The sequence below is a fragment of the Eriocheir sinensis genome, unplaced genomic scaffold (assembly GCF_024679095.1).
Source record: "Eriocheir sinensis breed Jianghai 21 unplaced genomic scaffold, ASM2467909v1 Scaffold29, whole genome shotgun sequence".
NCBI lineage: Eukaryota > Metazoa > Arthropoda > Malacostraca > Decapoda > Varunidae > Eriocheir > Eriocheir sinensis.
The window spans coordinates 1,273,878-1,282,042 of record NW_026111598.1 but is presented as its reverse complement, the minus strand read 5'-3'; positions in this window follow the sequence as shown (position 1 = coordinate 1,282,042).

Below are 8,165 nucleotides of genomic sequence, written 5' to 3'. Positions count from 1 at the left end.
ACTACCCCTGGAATGCCCACAACTAAGAGAGCCTTGCTAAATATGTGTGCTTTGGCGACAAAATGTTTAAAAATATGGCCCTCGGACACTTTGGTCCCTCACGTCAATTACTTGCAAAGGCCGAAACGAAGATCAGTCAGGTTCTAATGAGTGTTTTTTCTGTTCATGGTACAGTGCAAGAGTTAAACTACCACCAGGGCCCTGTTAAATGAATGTCTTTGGGACGGCTTTTTAAAGGTTTTCTCTCTTTATTTTTTTATTTTTTTTGACATCTCAGCCTAGCGCCAGTAGGCTTTCTTCAGGGTAGGCGCCTAGCTGGTGGTTGGCCCAAGCCTGTCATGGCGCAGGCAACTTTTTTTTTACAGTGCCGGCAGTTATGCTTGGCTCATGCTGCCCCCCGGAACTCATTCTTGATTCACTTGGACGGTTTCTTCTAGAGTCAGGGTTGATGGGTTGTCTTCAGGACAGCACGTGGGTAGTCTTAGGCCACTCAGCGGTGACTGAAAAATCCCAGGTAGTAGCGTGGGGATTCAAATCAACGTTTTCCATGGCGTGGTGAATGCTGGCCCAGCACACTAATCACTCAGCCACCGCCTACCCTATGGCCCTCAAACAGTTCGGCCTCTCATTACAACTACTTTCAAAGACCAAAAAGAAGTTTAATCAGGTTCTAATGACTGTTTCTTTTAGATTCAGGATACATGGGAAGGGTTAAACTACCACCAGTCATTAAACTACCCCTGGAAATGTCCAAAAACTCCTACAAAAGCCCTGTTAAAGGTGTGTGCCAGGGGACTCCCTAAAGGGTGGATGAATGGTATTTTCTGGCTGCCAGGTGAAGGGCGAGTGATGTGTTGTTGCAGTCTGCCTAATCCTACGTAATTCTGCAGTCTGCGTGGGAATTTAAGGGTCAGCGTGACTCCCGGGCTGCCACACAACTCCTTCGTGACTCTCAGTGATGCTGTGACTGTAACAATGGCAGGAGGAGAGGTTTTTGTACCTTCCTCATCTGATTCTGCACCCGAGTGTCCACGGCCAGTGACCTCGACTCCTCATAAGCCTCATCCTCCTCCCAAAACAGCTTTCAGTGTGGGCACAATTGAGAGAGGGCTGAAAGTGATTTTTTTAAGCCTTGAAAGTGGTGATTTCATGGTACATCCCCGCCCTTTAGGGGTTAGGCCAGTATTTTTAAACAAATTAGAACCAAAGTACACCTATTTAAAAAGCCTCTTGTAGTAGGAGTTGCCTGGGAATTGAGCCCGGGCTCTCTTGGTTGTGAGCCGAGTGTGCTAACCACTGCACCACGAAGCCCCCGACGGTATTGTAACCCTGGTGATTGAGCTGGAAAACCACCCACGGGAACCCAGCTAACCTTCTCTGTGGCCTTGGGAAATGGTCGTAATGGGAGCCTGATACATAAAAATCTGGACCTTGATCCAAAAATAAATACGCACGCAGCAGTTTTTTTTTTTTTTTTATAGCAGTAATGCTAAAGTCTTAACATCAGTTTTAGCAAGGCAAGTTCATGTAAGGAGACTACATCCAGAGGTAAAAAAGGCCTTGAAAAATAGTTGTAATGGGAGCCAGACATGTATAAGAATATAGACCTTAACCAGAAAATCAAGCCAGGCAGTTGTTTTATCATAGAGCAGCAACGTGTTGACAGCAGTGTTAGGAAGGCAGGGCTATGTAAGGAGACTAGATTTAGAGGGAACAAAGGCACATGTAACCAAAGTATGCTCAGAAAGGCGCCAAGGAGCAAGGAGGCACCACTGGGAAGGTGAACTGAGACTATGCTATACATCTATACAACTGCCCTGACTGGTTCAGGCTGCATTGAGATTGACATGACAGTTGGTACGGAATGGATGACATTTAATTAGTATGTACGGTAGAGGCCAATATTATTAAATGTATCGGGTTTTCAAGGATGGTTCTCCAGTTCTCCAGAGATGTACTTCCTTCAGTCACGTGAGGTGAGTACAAGTGTCTGCCCCCCGCGTGCCTTTCCTTAAAGCTGTGGAAGGAATCAGGAAATATATAATTCAAAGAAAAATGAATCAGGCTTACCTTCTCCAATGAGGTACAGCGGGGACACAGAATTTCTTACTTGTGAGCAGAGTCTTCTTCTTCTTCTTCTTCTTCTTCTTCTTCTTCTTCTTCACACATCCTGCAAGTCAGAGGAAGTTAGTAGTGGTAGTGGTATCAGAGCAATACTGGAATACTCTGGTGGTTCATTGAGATGTTGTTGAGGTTATACTGGGGTGTATTTGGGTAATATTGGGATAAATTTGGGAATAAGAGGTAATATTGGGGCACACTAGGGTAATATCAGAGTAATACTGGAATACTCTGGTGTTATGCTGGGTTCATTGAGATGTTGTTGAGGTAATACTGAAGTGTATTTGGGTAATATTGGGATAAATTTGGGAATAAGAGGTAATATTGGGGCACACTAGGGTAATATCAGAGCAATACTGGAATACTCTGAGGTAATATTACTAGGGTAATATCAGAGCAATACTGGAATACTCTGGTGTAATACTTGCTCCACTAGGATATTGGTGAGGTAATATTGCAGTATTTCAGGGTAATTTTGGAGCAATATTGAAGTAATATTTGGTCACCTTGGGAGTACTACTGAGCTACACTGCTGTAATATTGCATTCACTAGAGCATCACTGAGGTAATACTGCGACAGATTGAGGAAATTTTGAGGTCAATACTGGGTGCACTTTGGTATCAGAGGTAATATTGGGATGAAAATGGGGTAACAGGCATCCTAGAGGTAATATTGGGGTATTACTGGGGCACACTGGGGTAATATTTGGGTCCACTGAGGCATCATCCTTCAGGTAATATTGTGGTATTACTGGGGCACACTGGGGTAATATTTGGGTCCACTGAGGCATCATCCTTCAGGTAATATTGGGGTATTACTGGGGCACACTGGGGTAATATTTGGGTCCACTGAGGCATCATCCTTCAGGTAATATTGGGGTATTACTGGGGCACACTGGGGTAATATTTGGGTCCACTGAGGCATCATCCTTCAGGTAATATTGGGGTATTACTGGGGCACACTGGGGTAATATTTGGGTCCACTGAGGCATCATCCTTCAGGTAATATTGGGGTATTACTGGGGCACACTGGGGTAATATTTGGGTCCACTGAGGCATCATCCTTCAGGTAATATTGGGGTATTACTGGGGCACACTGGGGTAATATTTGGGTCCACTGAGGCATCATCCTTCAGGTAATATTGGGGTATTACTGGGGCACACTGGGGTAATATTTGGGTCCACTGAGGCATCATCCTTCAGGTAATATTGGGGTATTACTGGGGCACACTGGGGTAATATTTGGGTCCACTGAGGCATCATCCTTCAGGTAATATTGTATTACTGGGCACACCAGGGTATTCATATTTCATGGTGTATTTTTTTTTTCACTCCACATATATTTCATTTGAGTTCTTTCTCTCTCTCTCTCTCTCTCTCTCTCTCTCTCTCTCTCTCTCTCTCTCTCTCTCTCTCTCTCTCATTTTATCTCCAGTTTCCTTTCCAGTTGTTCTATCTCCGCTGTGGAAGACGGTCACTGCTCTGCCCCTAAACCTGTCCACAGTGGTGTCCCTCTGTTCTATCCCCCACTCTCTCTGTTGTTCGTTAATGATCTTTCTTCCCAAAAAAACTGTCCTAACCACCCCTCTGCTAATGCCTCCACTGTGCATTACTCAGCATGTTTTAGCAGACCCCAGACCCTCCCTATAGGCACTACAAGACCCTGGACTGAAGGCTGTGGAATGGTTAACCTCAGAACTTGCTCATCCATCTATGCTATCAAAGGACAGGGAAGACAGACAGCCCCCCTCCTCTTCCTCTCTTTAATTACACCCAGATTTATCCTTATTAACCCCCAGGCCCCTCTCACCCATACCTGTAAGCATCTACCCATCCATACAAGAGCCAGGAAGGAAGGAAGGAAGGAAGGAAGGAAGGAAGGAAGGAAGGAAGGAAGGAAGGAAGGAAGGAAGGAAGAAAAGACAAAATATTTAACACTCACCATTGGTTTGATGTCTGCCATATTACAAGTCCTTCCTCTTCTTCTTCCTCCTCTTCTCTCTCTGTGTGTTTTCTTCTTCTTCTTCTTCTTCTTCTGCCTGTGTAAACAATTGAGATAGCAATAAATTCATGAAAAGAAAAAAAATAGCAAATAAAAAAGGAGAAAAAATTATATTAAAAGAACAAAAATAAGATGAACACCTTTATGGATTTATTTTGTTTATTTTATTTATGTATTTTTGTGTTTGTTTGTTTGTTTGTTTGTTGGGAAGCACAAGCAACACAAGAGGGATTTTTTTTTATTTAATTCAATTTGTTTACTTTTTTTCTTATTCAGAGTCAAGCTTGAGAGAGAGAGAGAGAGAGAGAGAGAGAGAGAGAGAGAGAGAGAGAGAGAGAGAGAGAGAGAGAGAGAGAGAGAGAGAGAGAGAATGGCACCAAACTTAAGCGTAAACAAATTGATTCATTGAAGACACATTCCCAGCGCTGAACAAGCTTCCCCTTCCGTGGTCCAGTGCTGCAGCAAACAATACATTTCAAAACAACCTTCCCTTCCGTGGTCCAGTGCTGCAGCAAACAATACATTTCAAAACAACCTTCCCTTCCGTGGTCCAGTGCTGCAGCAAACAATACATTTCAAAACAAGCTTCCCTTCCGTGGTCCAGTGCTGCAGCAAACAATACATTTCAAAACAAGCTTCCCTTCCGTGGTCCAGTGCTGCAGCAAACAATACATTTCAAAACAAGCTTCCCTTCCGTGGTCCAGTGCTGCAGCAAACAATACATTTCAAAACAACCTTCCCTTCCGTGGTCCAGTGCTGCAGCAAACAATACATTTCAAAACAACCTTCCCCTTCCGTGGTCCAGTGCTGCAGCAAACAATACATTTCAAAACAAGCTTCCCCTTCCGTGGTCCAGTGCTGCAGCAAACAATACATTTCAAAACAACCTTCCCTTCCGTGGTCCAGTGCTGCAGCAAACAATACATTTCAAAACAAGCTTCCCTTCCGTGGTCCAGTGCTGCAGCAAACAATACATTTCAAAACAAGCTTCCCTTCCGTGGTCCAGTGCTGCAGCAAACAATACATTTCAAAACAAGCTTCCCCTTCCGTGGTCCAGTGCTGCAGCAAACAATACATTTCAAAACAACATTCCCTTCCGTGGTCAAGTGCTGCAGCAAACAATACATTTCAAAACAAGCTTCCCTTCCGTGGTCCAGTGCTGCAGCAAACAATACATTTCAAAACAAGCTTCCCTTCCGTGGTCCAGTGCTGCAGCAAACAATACATTTCAAAACAAGCTTCCCTTCCGTGGTCCAGTGCTGCAGCAAACAATACATTTCAAAACAAGCTTCCCTTCCGTGGTCCAGTGCTGCAGCAAACAATACATTTCAAAACAACCTTCCCTTCCGTGGTCCAGTGCTGCAGCAAACAATACATTTCAAAACAAGCTTCCCTTCCGTGGTCCAGTGCTGCAGCAAACAATACATTTCAAAACAAGCTTCCCTTCCGTGGTCCAGTGCTGCAGCAAACAATACATTTCAAAACAACCTTCCCTTCCGTGGTCCAGTGCTGCAGCAAACAATACATTTCAAAACAACATTCCATTCCGTGGTCCAGTGCTGCAGCAAACAATACATTTCAAAACAACCTTCCCTTCCGTGGTCCAGTGCTGCAGCAAACAATACATTTCAAAACAAGCTCCCTTCCGTGGTCCAGTGCTGCAGCAAACAATACATTTCAAAACAAGCTTCCCCTTCCGTGGTCCAGTGCTGCAGCAAACAATACATTTCAAAACAAGCTTCCCTTCCGTGGTCCAGTGCTGCAGCAAACAATACATTTCAAAACAAGCTTCCCTTCCGTGGTCCAGTGCTGCAGCAAACAATACATTTCAAAACAAGCTTCCCCTTCCGTGGTCCAGTGCTGCAGCAAACAATACATTTCAAAACAAGCTTCCCTTCCGTGGTCCAGTGCTGCAGCAAACAATACATTTCAAAACAAGCTTCCCTTCCGTGGTCCAGTGCTGCAGCAAACAATACATTTCAAAACAAGCTTCCCTTCCGTGGTCCAGTGCTGCAGCAAACAATACATTTCAAAACAACCTTCCCTTCCGTGGTCCAGTGCTGCAGCAAACAATACATTTCAAAACAAGCTTCCCTTCCGTGGTCCAGTGCTGCAGCAAACAATACATTTCAAAACAAGCTTCCCTTCCGTGGTCCAGTGCTGCAGCAAACAATACATGTCAAACAAAGCTTCCCTTCCGTGGTCCAGTGCTGCAGCAAACAATACATTTCAAAACAAGCTTCCCCTTCCGTGGTCCAGTGCTGCAGCAAACAATACATTTCAAAACAAGCTTCCCTTCCGTGGTCCAGTGCTGCAGCAAACAATACATTTCAAAACAAGCTTCCCCTTCCGTGGTCCAGTGCTGCAGCAAACAATACATTTCAAAACAAGCTTCCCCTTCCGTGGTCCAGTGCTGCAGCAAACAATACATTTCAAAACAAGCTTCCCCTTCCGTGGTCCAGTGCTGCAGCAAACAATACATTTCAAAACAAGCTTCCCTTCCGTGGTCCAGTGCTGCAGCAAACAATACATTTCAAAACAAGCTTCCCTTCCGTGGTCCAGTGCTGCAGCAAACAATACATTTCAAAACAAGCTTCCCTTCCGTGGTCCAGTGCTGCAGCAAACAATACATTTCAAAACAAGCTTCCCTTCCGTGGTCCAGTGCTGCAGCAAACAATACATTTCAAAACAAGCTTCCCTTCCGTGGTCCAGTGCTGCAGCAAACAATACATTTCAAAACAAGCTTCCCTTCCGTGGTCCAGTGCTGCAGCAAACAATACATTTCAAAACAAGCTTCCCTTCCGTGGTCCAGTGCTGCAGCAAACAATACATTTCAAAACAAGCTTCCCTTCCGTGGTCCAGTGCTGCAGCAAACAATACATTTCAAAACAACCTTCCCTTCCGTGGTCCAGTGCTGCAGCAAACAATACATTTCAAAACAAGCTTCCCTTCCGTGGTCCAGTGCTGCAGCAAACAATACATTTCAAAACAAGCTTCCCTTCCGTGGTCCAGTGCTGCAGCAAACAATACATTTCAAAACAAGCTTCCCTTCCGTGGTCCAGTGCTGCAGCAAACAATACATTTCAAAACAAGCTTCCCTTCCGTGGTCCAGTGCTGCAGCAAACAATACATTTCAAAACAAGCTTCCCTTCCGTGGTCCAGTGCTGCAGCAAACAATACATTTCAAAACAAGCTTCCCTTCCGTGGTCCAGTGCTGCAGCAAACAATACATTTCAAAACAAGCTTCCCTTCCGTGGTCCAGTGCTGCAGCAAACAATACATTTCAAAACAAGCTTCCCTTCCGTGGTCCAGTGCTGCAGCAAACAATACATTTCAAAACAAGCTTCCCTTCCGTGGTCCAGTGCTGCAGCAAACAATACATTTCAAAACAAGCTTCCCTTCCGTGGTCCAGTGCTGCAGCAAACAATACATTTCAAAACAAGCTTCCCTTCCGTGGTCCAGTGCTGCAGCAAACAATACATTTCAAAACAAGCTTCCCTTCCGTGGTCCAGTGCTGCAGCAAACAATACATTTCAAAACAAGCTTCCCCTTCCGTGGTCCAGTGCTGCAGCAAACAATACATTTCAAAACAAGCTTCCCTTCCGTGGTCCAGTGCTGCAGCAAACAATACATTTCAAAACAAGCTTCCCTTCCGTGGTCCAGTGCTGCAGCAAACAATACATTTCAAAACAAGCTTCCCTTCCGTGGTCCAGTGCTGCAGCAAACAATACATTTCAAAACAAGCTTCCCCTTCCGTGGTCCAGTGCTGCAGCAAACAATACATTTCAAAACAAGCTTCCCTTCCGTGGTCCAGTGCTGCAGCAAACAATACATTTCAAAACAAGCTTCCCTTCCGTGGTCCAGTGCTGCAGCAAACAATACATTTCAAAACAAGCTTCCTTCCGTGGTCCAGTGCTGCAGCAAACAATACATTTCAAAACAAGCTTCCCTTCCGTGGTCCAGTGCTGCAGCAAACAATACATTTCAAAACAAGCTTCCCTTCCGTGGTCCAGTGCTGCACGCAAACAATACATTTCAAAAC